Below are 14723 nucleotides of genomic sequence, written 5' to 3'. Positions count from 1 at the left end.
AACATTGAAAAAAATTATTAGAATTATATAGATATTGTTTTTGTCTTGTTTCCAGACAAACAACTTCCTTGCTGTCCACTTTTTATGCCACACAAGTTCATAGAGGTGTGTGTGTGTGTGTGTGTGTGTGTGTGTGTGTGTGTATCTGTGTGTGTGTGTGTGTGAGTGTGTGTGTGTGTGTGTGTGTGTGTGTGAGTGTGTGTGTGTCTGTGTGTGTGAGTGTGTGTGTGTGTGTGTGTGTGTGTGTGTGTGTGTGTGTGTGTGAGTGTGTCTGTGTGTGTGAGTGTGTGTGTGTCTGTGTGTGAGAGTGTGTGTGTGTGTGTGTGTGTGTGTGTGTGTTGATTTTGCTCTTTAGATGTTTTAGAGCAGACATGTCAAACTCACTACAATTATATTTGTCCTCGAGATGATTTCAAATATGTATTACATCTGTCCTGCCTGCACATTTAACGCATCATTCATTGTGTATGTGCGTCGTCAGCGACAGAGCGGAAGTCCTTTAAAAATTAAAACATTTTTAATTCGAGCGTCAAAACGCTGTGACGACATCTACGCGCGGCCAATAGGAGAGCAGCCGGTGCCGGGGGCGGGAGTTCCCGATGTGGAGCAGGAAGCTAAGCTTAGCTGCTGCTAAGAGATAGAAGAGGCACTTCCGTCCGAGACACTTTTCGTTCGTGTCTTAAAAACACGAACGGAAGGGAAATGGAGCAGGCTCGATGTGTCTCAATCGTCCTGCAATTGCGGCAGCATTTTTCTCTGAGTGCCGGATCTGTCTGTTTTGATTGTTGAAAATGCCGCGCATTGGATACTCGGGGCTCAAGTGTCGGCATTTTGTGGCCCTTTTTAATTTTTTATTATTTAAAATGGATAAATATTATTTTATTTACTGATGGCATGGTCTGTTCAAAGTTGAAAGAGATATTTTTTAGGTGTTGGCCTTGATGGTCTGTGATGAAAAGATTTAGGTTACAATTAAAATGAATAAAGTTAAAGATATAGAAGCCTGATATTTTTTTCAGTTTTTGTTTTTATTATTTTCTTAAACCTGTTCTGGTTTCAGTATTTAAGCAAAAAATCAATTGTAATATATGAGGATGGTTAATACAGCAGTTTAGTGTATCTTAAAGATAATAAAAACAAATAAATTAATAAAAAAATTGGTCTGGCCTCGACAATGTTCTTTTTTTTTAATTTTGGCCTCTGTGAATTTGAGTTTGACACCCTCTGTTTTAGAGGTTCACCCTTCATTATTATTATTATTATTATTATTATTATTATTAGTTAAATCTGTAACCAGCATAAACTTCTCACGTCTTCTCAAGTCATATAATAACACAACAAATTTCTTTTTTTTTTCATGCAGCTATTTTTTTCTTTCTTTCTTTCATTCTCTTTTTTTTTTTAATTGTTCTTTGTGTGTAATTTTAAGTTGCTATGTAGTATGAGATGAATAAAACCAAGGCCTTTTTATAGGGTTACTCCACCCCAAAATAAAAATGTTGTTGTTAGCAGCTTACCCCCATGTCTTTCCAAACCCGTAAAAGCTTCAGTCAAATCGTCTTGAACACAATTTAAAATATTTTGGATGAAAACCGGTAGCTTTTTTGACTCTCCTATTAACTGCCAAGTAAATAAGTCAAGGCCCAGAAATGTTTGAAAGTCATTAAGTCATTCTTTTGTTTTCTTTACATTCAAAAAGTATTCTTGTAGCTTCGGAAAACTATGGTTGAACCACTGATGGCAGACTACTCTGACAACGTCTTTCATACGCTTTCTTGGCCTTGATAGTGTTATTTACTTTGGTCAGTCAATGGACAGCCACAAAGCTACTGGTTTTTATCCAAAATATCTTAAATTGTGTTTCAATGACCAACAAAGCTTTTAAGGTTTTGGAATGACATGAAGTACTCGAGACATTTTCATTTTGGGGTGGAGTATCCTTTAATAATCAAAATCAGTGTAAAACAGCTGCTTGTAAATATGTCTGTAAATCTTGAGGGGGAAGCACTTTTAAAGAAACTTACATTATGTAATGGAACAACAATTGTTGTCATTTTAAGCAGAAACAGAAGTTTACAGTTAAAATGTAGTGCTTTGTTTAATTAACCTATGGATTACCTTTATGCTTTCTACATTACATTTTGGATAATCAAAATGTTGGTATACCCACTCAGCTGTAACAGATCTTGGACCGCTTTCTTAAAAAAACACAACTCAAAGTGATATGCAGAAGAAGTATTTTTCATATTAAGCAAAAATTGTATCAATAAAACACTTCATTAGACAATTGTATTTGTTTAATAACAATGAATGAGTCCTGTTGAACCTCTGCTTTCTCATCCAGAACAACCTCCTGGACCCTAACTAGTCTGGTTTTAAAAGTGGACACTCAACTGAGACTGCCCTGCTTTTGGTCGTTAAAAGTCTGTGAGTGGCAAGATCAGCTTCTAAGTCATCTGTTCTCATTTTGCTGGATCTCTCTGCGGCTTTTGGCACAGTTATCCACCTGATTGTCAACCCTTTTGACAAAAGGTGTCTTAGGAACCTCACTCCTGTGGTTCCAGTCTTAACTCTCTCAGGTAGGTCCTTTGGGGTGTCTTGGAGGGGAGGTTTCTAAGATGCAACATCTAGCTACTGCTTGGAGCACTTCTCCTCTCCATGTACATACAGTGGAATGCAACATTTTGGTAATCACTTGCAGAATCTGAAACGTTTGAAAGAGTAAGATATTTTACATAAAAGATGTTTACATATGAATAAGACAAGACAAAAAATAGCTGAAATGATTCAAATAACCCCTTCAAAAGTTTGGGAATCCTTGGTTCTTAATACTGTATGTTACCTGGGTGATCTATGACTTTTTGTTGTTGTTGTTGTTGTGTGATAATTGTTCATGAGTCCCTTGTTTGTTCTGAACAGTTAAACTGAGCATGTTCTTTAGAAAAGCCTCCAGCTCCTGCAGATTCTTCAGTTTTTCAGCATCTTTTCTATATGTGAACCCTTTCCAGCAGTGACTGTGATTTTTATTTTTTTTGAGATCCATCTTTTCACACTGACTTTCACAATTGAGGGACTCAAACTCAACTATTAAAGTTTCAAGCATTCACTTATGCTCCTGAAGGAAACATGATGCATTAAAGCGGCAGTCCGTAACTTTCTGAGTTAAAAATTTACACAAAATACATTTTTGATAATATACATAATCAGCCAGTGTTCAAAACTATCGCCGCTTAGCCCTATTCACAATGTTTAGCTTATAATAATGTTTTTAAATTGAGTGGTTCGGGTAGGTTTTCACGGGAAATTTAAGCATGCCTCTGTGTCATTACGTCACGTCTATAAACACAAAGAAGGCATCCCGGCCATAGCGTTATCGCCTTGTGAGAATGCTGCAGATGCATATTATGCATAATATTTTAAAGCCTTTTCTCACAGCGGCTGAAATAATTACACTTATTTTGTTGGTTGCGGATTGTGGTCCAGACAGTTAATGTGTTTATGAAACACAAGTGACTGAAATTAGATTAGCCTACAACAGTTTTAAATGTGCATCTGTTTGCAGATGTACGTGGGATTACACCAGTTTTGTATTTTAAAGAACACTGGTCCTAAGGAAGAATGATCCAAAATATCTCAAATATACTGAAGAATCTGCAGGAGCTGGAGGATTTTTCTGAAGAACAGTACTCAGTTTAACTGTTCAGAACTAACAACTCGTGAATAACTATGACAAAACAAAACAAAAAAACATTCATAGATCATCCAGGTAGCCATTCACACACAGTATTAAGAACCAACTGTTCCCAAACCTTTGAAAGGTTATTTAAATCATTTCTGCTCATTTTTGTCTTGTGGACTATATGTAAACACATTTTATGTAAAATATCCTACTCAGGACAGTACTCCATTAAAAATAACATGCATTGTATATGATCATAGATTCTGTAAAGGGTTACCAAACGTTTGCATGCCACTGTATCATGACAATGGGTCAATGATTCATAAACATGAGTTTTTAATATTACTGCTATTGTAATGACACACATCTCTTTCTTTGGTTTCAGCTTGGCATCCTAACAGTTGCTCCTCACATCTCTGCTTCCTGGACCCAAATGTCATGCTGAATGTTGAATGACCATCAGCTTTGCCAAGACAGAACTGCTTATGATTTCAGCTGACCCAACTTTGGCGTTCTAGTTGACACACAAACTTTTCTGACCATACGGCACTGACCTGATCCTGCTGATTTGCCCAGTACAACATTAGGAAGATCAGACCCTTTCTTATGGTGCATGCTACAAAACTCCTTGTCCAAGCTCTTGTTCTCTCCAGACTGGACTGTTGTACTACTCTGTTAGCAGACCTTCCAGCATGTACTACCAAGACTCTGCAGCTAATCCAGCATTGACTCGCACTCAAACCATCCAAGGTGTATATGTCTTTCTTTTTCAGATAAGCACAATCAGACGTATATCAGGGTGAGTAAATCATGGGGCCATTTTAGTTTTTTGGTGAACTATCCCTTTAATACTGACCCTTTTTTAAAAAAACTGCTATGTCTACTGTGTTAGACTAACTGGGACTTTGTATTTTAACTTACACTGTATGTTTTATTTGCCGTTGCAAATGTATAAATGTGTATATATCAAATGCATTTAATGTACAAATTTTGCATGTTCTGTATATAACATGCATTTCCTATAATTGTATTATTCTTTTAAATTGACGTCCAGTGCTTTAGTATAATAACTAATACGGTGAATGTGCAGGTTCATTTAATTATTATGCATTGAATTGAATTGTTAATTTTACAGAAAATTGCTGAAAATGTAGCTTTTTTTTTAACTATTTCTAAGTGTTCTGCTCATTTCTCTATTGTCCAAACATTTGAAACTCTAATTTCTGGAAAATGAATTATTAAATTGTATATCTACACACATTTGTGTTTATGTTATGAATTTACTACATTTTTATACATTTTTTTGTTGTTTAATGTTTTACAAACTTATTCTAGGTAGACATAAAATAACTTCTAAATGCCTTTTAAATTACAGATTTATTCCGTAAAATTAATCATGTAAATATACAACATTTTATAAAGAAAAAGTGCTTACTGCATTTTTAAACGTTATTTCTTTGTATTTTCTTTGTAAAAATTGTACTTTTAAAAATAAATTACTTTAAATGGACATAGCAACTATATAAAATAACTAATTAAAACCTTAAATTTACAGTGATAAACTTGAAAGTTGGTGGGTTTTATATGTAATTTCACGTAATTTGTCAGTTTTAATAGTTTAAAAAAATATTATCAATGGTAATATACTGTAATTTAATTGACTGTAAATTCAATTCTGTATTTTTACAGTTTTTGCTTGTAATTTTGTGAAATGGTTATTTTCTGTAATTTAACGGAATATCTCTGGAAGCCCTGCTGCCAGTCTTTTTACCGCTTTTTTACAGATTTTTTTACAGTGTACCATTCGGGTGAAGCTTTAATTTAAAAAATATTCTCTGGTCAGAAATGGACAAAAATGCATAAGGGTTAAACAATTAACCCCAAAACCTCTCCTGCATAACATACTTGAGTTTGTTCAGTGAGCAGTTTGGATCCTCCAGTTTTTCAGAGAGCAGCTTCACTCCTGAATCTCCAGGATGATTGTAGCTCAGATCCAGCTCTCTCAGGTGTGAGGGGTTTGAAGTCAGAGCTGAAGACACATAACCACAGCCTTCCTCTGTCACCATGCAGCCAGACAACCTACAAAACATACAACAGCAATCCACATTGAATTAGATTGTTTTTGTTCCTTTTTATATTTAACTGATCAATAAAATGGTTGGTCACAAAATGGTTTTGTGCTCATTTATCATTATCAATAAGAAACAAATATTGGACATATATTTTTAAATGCAAATGTAAAGCATGAAATCTCTCACAAATAATAGTGGCACAATACTGCTGCTAAATCTTATGTAAACGTAGTGAAAGAAAGAAACCTAAGATAGGAAAAAAGGCCCTAGTGGCTAATGTAATGGCTTCTTTCTGCGTTTTGTGTAATAATTGCCACAACCAACACACTTTCACAGCTTTTTAATTCTGTTAAAACATATTCAACTCAATATTACAGGTGAAGAGAGGGGCGAGATGTCAACTGATCACCTCTCTAAAAACTGGAAGATCCAATCTGCTCAAAGAGTCCCACAAGCCAACAAGGCCTGATAGGACTCCTTCTTCAGCTTGACGCCATTCCTTACTTCCGTGTCCACCACCGGATTCAGGGGTTGCCCAACAGACCTTCACAGTACATTTGGGCCTGCCGTGTCTGTCCGGCTTCTTCCCCGCCAACAGATCCAACTGAACCGCTCTTTGTCTAGCTTGTCAACTAGGACCTGTTTGCTTTAGGATACCCTACCAGGGCCATATAGCTCCTAGGGCCACTGAGGGACTCAAACCCCTCCACCACATTAAGGTTGTGGTCCTAGTAGAGACATTCTGTCACGAATGAGGGTCTGAGGCATGCTGATCCATGTGCAGGCTTTTATTAAACGAAGGCATGGTCAAAGCAGGCAGGTGTCAAACAGGGCAAACAGATGTATCAGAGGCAAGGCAATAACAAAATCCAAATACAGGCAGCAAACAATCACAGAATCAGAAGACAGGCAGGGTCAAAACCAGGGAATCTATAACTCGGAAAACACTCCAGAAACTCGGGAACAACAATAGAACAGGCGAACAATCCAGCCTGCAGTTGAGTGGCCTGCTGCAGAATTTATAGTCCTGGAACAGGAAGTTGTCGCAGAGGGAGTGAATGCAGATCACCCAGAGGTAAGGGCTCCTCTGCTGGCTTGGTGACACATTCTGTCTTCACTCCATTTGTTTCTACAAATTCTTTGCCATCTTTCTTCATATTTAGTTGTCTATTATTATCTATTCGCAATGCATATTCATTATTGGTTCTACATTTTAATACATTTTTTTAATTAATAAACATTATTAATATATATTTTTTTCTAAAACATCAATCTTACTGATAAATCACTGGACTGTTTTATTCTAGTTTGTGAATCTAAAATAGTTAAACAGCTTGGGGAAGCACTCCCATATTGCCAAATTTAAGTGAAGGTGGGAATCTGCTGACTTCGACTGGGGATATTGTCGGATGGTGGAAGGAATACTTCAATACTGGAGAAAGATCTCCTCAATTCCACCAATTTTCTTCTTCCAGCATGTTCCACTGAGGAAGCAGAGGCCAGTGGCTCAGATAAGCAAACACACTAAAAAACTATGTCTTGAAGATATAAATGCAGACGCCTATTTGACGCCTCTGAGATGTGCTTTTGCTAACAGGGAACCTGCTGTCAATGAATCTATCCTGTTCATGCCAAGTCTATTCCAAGTCAAGTCTATTCATTTTTCAGTGAAGTGTGTTTCAAGTCAAGTATTAGTTTGTTTAAATTATGGATTATGTCTCTGTAAATAAAACTGCACATGAGGTTTTACTATGCTCAGTCTTCAGTGAACTAAATTGTTACATCATGGTAATTAACTATATGAAATATTCTGCCTGCATGTCTTTAATTTGTGATCATTCTAAATGTATTTTATTAAATAGAATCAAGTAGTAAAGAAAAGCACTCTAAATGTGCACACTCACTAGTCTAGACTTCACACTCTGAGGGTATGTTTTGCAAAACTACTAGATAATTTCAAATCTCACATCATTAAAACAACAATTATGATATCTTCTGTGATATTGCACACTGTGCAGTGAGATTACATGTAGAAAATCTATACAAGATTAACACGATAATTGCATACATGGTTTTTGCATGCATTCTAAACCTTAAGGTTTTTTTTAAAGAGTTAATAACAAAGAATTTCAAAGTCAAACCTCAGTATCTTCAGTCTAGAGTTTGGACTCTTCAGTCCTTCAGAAAGAAGCTTCACTCCTGAATCCTGCAGATCATTGTTACTCAGGTCCAGCTCTTTCAGGACAGAGTTTGAGGATTGTAAAACTGAAGACAAACTCCCACAAGACTGTGCAGTGAGATTACATGTGGAAAATCTGAACAAGATGAACACAGCAGTTGCATACAGAATTGAACTCAACATTGGGATTTTTTAATGAATAAATAATGAAGTATTTCAAACACATGCCTTAGTATCTCCAGTTTAGAGACTGGACTATTGAGTCCATCAGAAAGAAGCTTCACTCCTGAATCCTGCAGATCATTGTTACTCAGGTCCAGCTCTTTCAGGACAGAGTTTGATGATTGTAAAGTTGATGATAAACTTTCACAGGACAGAGCAGTGAGATGACACCCACACAGCCTGTGAAAAGAAGACAATTGACATATTGATGTGAATTTATCAGGCACGCTTGTACTGAATAACACTTAATAACAGGAATACAATAATAATGCACTTCTAAATTATTTAAAAACTATTATATTTCATTAGTTATATATAAACTGATCACTGATTATCTCTGTAATTGAACATGCTTAAAGAAATGAAAATTAGATGTTTTATATACCATCAAGCATCCTAGGTGTATGGGATTTTTTCTTTTCAGACAAAAAATTTAACTGGCATTTTTAATCTCAATCATTTTAGTGGGCGGGTGGTTCAACCCCCAAGAGTCAATTGAGGGAAGTCTTATTACTAATAAGTTATGTGTTCTGACCTGTTAAAAGCTACCAGATGATGAATACAATGAAAAGACTTGGAGGGACTAGGACAAATTAATTTGAGTGTTGACTCACGGGATAAAAAACGTCAACTAAAAGTATATACACTTTAAATAATCACACAAACAAAAAGAATAGTCACAAAACGCTTTGGGCCTTATATTTTAGTACATATAATAGTCTCCGAACGAATTATGAACTGTTCCTGACGCCAGATCGCTGAAACACACACTCACACCATGTGCGATAAGTTCTTCCTTATTACGTGACTCACGCCACCACGCAACATTAAGCTCAACAGTCATTGGCTTATGCTTAGCATACCTACATTGAACACACTTTCCTATTGGACAACACGAACACAACTCCGTTGGTTATTTGCTATTTTTTCCCAAATAAAAAAATAAAATACATACATTAATACTTTTGAATAGTATTAAACACAGAATATATGTTTCTTGGGGTCCCTACACATAACATTTTTAAATAAACTATTAAAAGTCATTAAGGTCTTATTTCATCTCATAAGTGGAAAACGGTATTACAAAATTCTCTGTTTTTGTTTTTTTGACTAGATAAAATAACACTGATACAATCATACTGAAATATCTGCTACCTATAACAATGAATCACCTATTTATTAACATGTTTGAACATATTAAGTTTCAAACGTGTGTGATTGTCAAACCTCAGTATGTTTAAACGACAGTGTGAACTCTTCAGTCCATCAGAAAGCAGCTTCACTCCTGAATCCTGCAGATCATTGTTACTCAGGTTCAGCTCTGTCAGATGGTTTGATGATTGTAGAGCAGAGGACAGAGTTTCACAGCATGTTTCATCAAAACCACAGCTTTCAAATCTGCCAAAATAGAATGTTTTAACCTGATTATCTACTGATGTTCAGTTTTTTCTGCAATAACTTATTTTTCTCTTCATAATCGGAGGACAAATTTCACTTCGCATTTACATTTCATTGTTTAGTGACGTAGAAAAATAATTTCATTAAACAGCAGTCAGTGAAATACTCACAGAGCTTTTCTGCAGCATCTCACAGCTGGAATGAGTCTCCTGTAGTCTACTAGTTTTGATGTGAACCTCTTTGGGTTGAACTCATCTAGCACCTTCTCTGACATCAGTAGTATGTAGGTCAACACTGTGCACATTGAAGATGAGAGATCTCTTCCTGGATGTTCATTTGAACTGAGGTAACTCTGTATTTCCTCATATAATGAATTATCCTTGAGTTCAAGTAAGCAGTAGAATAAGTTGACTAGAGCTTCATCTGAGATATAGTACGTGTTTTGTTTTTGTTTAATACATTTAGTTACTTCTTTGATGCTCTCTGTGGTGTCTTCAGGTGTGTGATCAGGCCTTTGAGCAGATTTTGACTGGATTCCAGTGAAATTCCCATCAGAAACCGCAGGAACAAATCCAGATGTCCTCTTACTCTTCATGGCTTTATCAATGGCTTTCTGCAGTAACTCCTCCAATGTGACATTTTCTTTTGGCTCACAAAGAAAAACTGAAGCTCCTGCATGTTCTTGTTCAGGTAACAGATGAACACATGCATTGCAGCAAGAAACTCTTGAACACTCAGATGCACAAAGCTGAAGACCTTTGCTTCATGAAGTCTGTATTCCCTTTTGAAGATCTCAGCGATCATTCCTGTGAACTCAGTGTCTTTACTAACACAATACCACATTCTTTAAAAATCTTCCTTATAGAACACAATGTTTTCCTTCTTCAACTGTTCAAATGCTAACTTGGCTAACTTTAAAATCATCTCTTTATTTAATTGTAAGTGCTCTGAACATTCTCTTTCTTGTTGATCATCATATTTCTGGCTCTTCATGTCCATCTGTATAAGCAGGAAGTGAATGTACATTTCAGTAAGAGTTGTGTTCTCTTCATTGTTCTCAGTGAGAATATCCTGAAGTACTGTGGCTGTGAACCAGCAAAATACAGGAATGTGGCACATGATGTAGAGACTACGAGACGTCTTAATGTGTGAGATGATTCTGGAGGACAGACTCTCATCTGTGAATCTCTTTCTGAAGTACTCCTCCTTCTGTTGGTCAGTGAATCCTCGCACCTCTGTGAACAACCCCACATACTGAGGAGGGATCTGATTGGCTGCTGCTGGTCGTGATGTCACCCAGACAAGAGCTGATGGAAGCAGAGTCCCTTTGACCAGACTTGTAAAGAGCACATCCACAGATGCTTTTTTCTCAACAGTGTTCAGTGATCTACTTTTAAAATTTAGAGACAGGCGACTCTCATCAAGTCCATCAAATATAAATGCTAGCTTACATCCCTTATATAATTTGGATTTCTCCAGGTCCTTCAGCTCAGGATAAAATTCCAGAAGAAACTCATGGAGACTGAAATATTAATTTGTCATTAAGTTAATCTCTCTGAATGGAAGCAGGAACAAACAGTGTGTATCTTGATTGGCTTTTCCTTCTGCCCAGTCCAGGATGAACTTGTGCACAGAGACAGTTTTTCCAATGCCAGCGATGCCCTTAGTGAGAACAATTTTTTTCTCACTGTTTTTCCTCACTGGTAAAATATATCATTGCATTTGATTGGTTTGCCCTGTGTTTTTTTGTTTTTGAAAGCATCATCAATCTTCAGAATCTCATGTTCGTGATTGACATCTTTCATATCTCCTCTGTGATGAACAGATCTGTGTAAACAGCCTTAAGTTTTTAACTTCATTTTCTATGTTGCCCTCAATGATATATTCTACGCTCTTCTTCATGTTTGCTTTGTGACTTTTAAAAAGTTTTTCAGCTCTGTAAAACATAAATAAGATAAACGGGGAGGGTATTTGAGAAATATTTGCATAACGGCATGATAATTCTTATTAATTACCAATGCAGACAGATTAGAAATCATACTTCTAAAAGTCACACTTCATAGTTTGAATACAGTTTTAAAATGTCTGAATATGTTTGTCTTGTGTTTTATCTCTGTTTTAGACTATTGTGAACTAAAACCATAGTGAAACATTTTGTTTCTTCCTTATATTTGTATAAAATCTGTAATTGCTACTTGTGTTATGTTTTCTTGTTTTTGTTTGCAAACAGTGATTGATATTTACTTGAGATATGTTGTGAATTACCTCCAGATGTCTTTATATCGCCCTCAGTCTGAGCTGTGAGAGATATAGAGAGAATTACTCACTGGGAAACATATATCTCACAAGCATAACAGTAGAGCAAAGAGGCAAAAAAGTTTTACTTTAAACTTTAAAATATTTAAACATGTTGTTGTCACAGTGATTTAAAATTTTACCTCGCTTGTGTTCATTCTCCAACCATTCAGCCAGATTATTCTGGCTCATCTTTCTTAGGATGTCTATCATGACCTTCACAGCTTCGGGTCTGGTCCAAAACATTTGACCATTTTGTCCACTGTGTCGAATATATCTGCCTTTCCAATTCAGACCTTGAAAGATGCTCAAGACGTAAATTCACTAAGTTCCACTGAAACTCCTTCCAGTTCAGCTTCTACCAGATCCTTCAGTGAGTCCACGAGCAGCTTTTCAACAGACGCCATCGTCCTTCACCAACTCACGACTGCAGGTCAAGAATAAGAAAAGATCTGAATACTTCCACTCTTAACATGTGAACCTAAGTGCTCAAATCTTATTATGATTATGAAGCTGTAAATAGACACATACGAATCTAAAAACTAAACCTGATGTAAACAGATCTGAATGTTTGTCTAATGCTTTTATGACACTTGGTATGTGAACACAAAAACATTTCAGGGCATGATTCAAAAAAGCTAAATGGTCGTAAAAAATGCTTTTGGTTTTTATAGTTTACTGTAGTAATATTTACATTTACATATATGCATTTAGCAGATGCTATTATCTAAAGTCACATTGCATTCAAGTTACAGTTTTACATTTTATTAACTCTTAATAATGCAGTAATAACAAAAATAATGCTGAAACCTATATCGATATGATAACATATAGTAATAATTATACAAAGAAATATATAAAAGAAAGAAAAATATTGTTAAACAAAATATTAGATGGTGTCTAGGCACTTTTGACCGTGAGGACCATGAGTATGTCTCCCATATGAGGAGCGCACAAGGAGGAAGTGTAGAATCAGTACAGTACATGACATTATTACATTTTGTATTTTAGTGTTATTTACTAACCATGTATAATGATGATGCAGATGTTTATTGCCACACACAGCATATCTGATAAACCATTTGGTGACATAATTACTGATAAAAGACAAAACATCCTTCAAAAACAGCAAAATTCAAATCATGACTTCTCATGGCTGGTTCCGCTTATTTCAAAAGCAATTGGGCCAATTCAGATACTCATTTTCAATCTTAAGCACACATTAAAGCAATTTGTTTGTTGTTATGGTAAATCTTGCAACATGTGACCCAATTGGACTCACAGCTATTTAACTAATAATGTCATCACCCAATTAAAAGGCTACTAATCGTGCCACTTTCCACTACATGGTACGGTTCGGTATGGATTGATTTTGAGGGGTTTTCCACCGAAAACACAACCTGGTGCCGCTTTTTAGTCCCACCTTGGCTGAGGTTCTAAGCGGGCGGTCACACCACATGATGTTTTGACACTTTGAATAACAGAATACTTTTTAAATATTTTAGGATTTTTATGCATTTAAACATTTGCCATTTATAAATTGCAATTAGCCAGAAAATGTAGCTGTCACGCCATTGACCTGTTAATGAAACACAGCTCCATTTATTTCATTGTTCAATCATACAATGATGCAATATTACATCAAAACTGTCTGCAGACAGCCTGAAGCTACTGATCGATAGTTTCTCACTTTAAGAGTTAAGAGCACATGATAAGAAATGACACTCATTTATACTCAAAAGCACACCGTGTGAGAACAATATGAGAACCTTTCTGTGATTTCCCCTTACACAGAAACACCTGAACATCTGTTGATAATGAAATATGTTTAAATAAATAAAATCATCAAAGTTGCTTCACCACAGCATCAAAGTCTCAAAAAACCAAGGAAAGATAAATCACTCACTTCAGATAATGTGTGTAGATCTTTCTTCTCTATATAATGCTCTTTCTACATTTACAAAGTATGTGGACATGATACCAGAGACTGTAGAACTTTAGACTTGTTATATGCAATGTAAAAAATGCTTTTCCTCTTCCTCCTTTAAATCGATCGGCCCATAATCTCATTCGTATTAAATCTGTTTATGTTTTAGCTGTGAGGAGCAACCTCCAACCCCAATACAGGGCTGCTGGATCCTGTGATGGCTAGGTCTTCTGTAATGAAGCGTCAGAAGCAGGCAGATCCATTTGCAGTTTTATTAGTACAGAATGGTAGACAAACGGGTCTATTGACAGTGTCTAGAACAGCAGAGACCTGAACGCTTACCAGGCAAATTTGCGGGCAGGTAGTAATCAGGAGCAATGAGGTCAGAAACGAGGTCAATGGCGGCAGAATCAAACACGGTGTTTGGACACTGCTAACGGCCCACCTGGCTGTAATTAGTCCCAGGTAGGGGATTCTAGGTAATGAAGTCGAATTGGTGTTTTTTTTTTTAGGTGATGGTGCCTCCTTTAATCTTCGTGACTAAAGTTTTAGTGTTTTATGGGTAGACTTTCTTATCAGACTCTTCTGATTACCAATATTGACCAGGACAATTAAATGTAATGACTTTAGCTGGATGCAAAACAAAGGGAAGACTGAGGTGGCTTCATAAGGAGCTTAACCTATCATCTTCTTGTGATGTTGGGTGCCAGAATCGAAGTAACACAGCCTCAACTTACAAATACGATCATTATACCCGATGTTACTGCCTGACTAAAAAAATTACGACAGATGTGGTAAAAGAACATAAAACCAGCGGATTGGACAGAAACAATCTTCAAAAATACTTGAGTTTGCACACTTTTATCAGAAAAATGTCAAAGTATTGTCTTTCGTGGTTATGTATGTGTCTAAAGTTTTATTGCATCTCACAACTATGTTGTTTATAAAATA

The 14723-nt window shown here is 36.1% G+C and overlaps 1 long non-coding RNA gene across 1 annotated transcript; it reads right to left on the bottom strand.

Moving 5' to 3' along the window:
• Positions 1–11410: 11410 nt before the first annotated feature.
• LOC122343276 lies at positions 11411–12074 on the bottom strand. The gene is made up of 3 exons (XR_006250740.1): positions 11989–12074; positions 11816–11848; positions 11411–11486 (listed from the first exon to the last, which is right to left on the bottom strand). It is a non-coding gene; the product is annotated as an uncharacterized LOC122343276 (long non-coding RNA).
• Between the last annotated feature and the right edge of the window lie 2649 nt (positions 12075–14723).

This window comes from Puntigrus tetrazona, chromosome 4 (assembly GCF_018831695.1).
Source record: "Puntigrus tetrazona isolate hp1 chromosome 4, ASM1883169v1, whole genome shotgun sequence".
NCBI classification, from domain to species: Eukaryota; Metazoa; Chordata; class Actinopteri; order Cypriniformes; family Cyprinidae; genus Puntigrus; species Puntigrus tetrazona.
The sequence above is the reverse complement of the archived record's forward strand: the minus strand, read 5'-3'. Positions and strand labels throughout refer to the sequence as shown.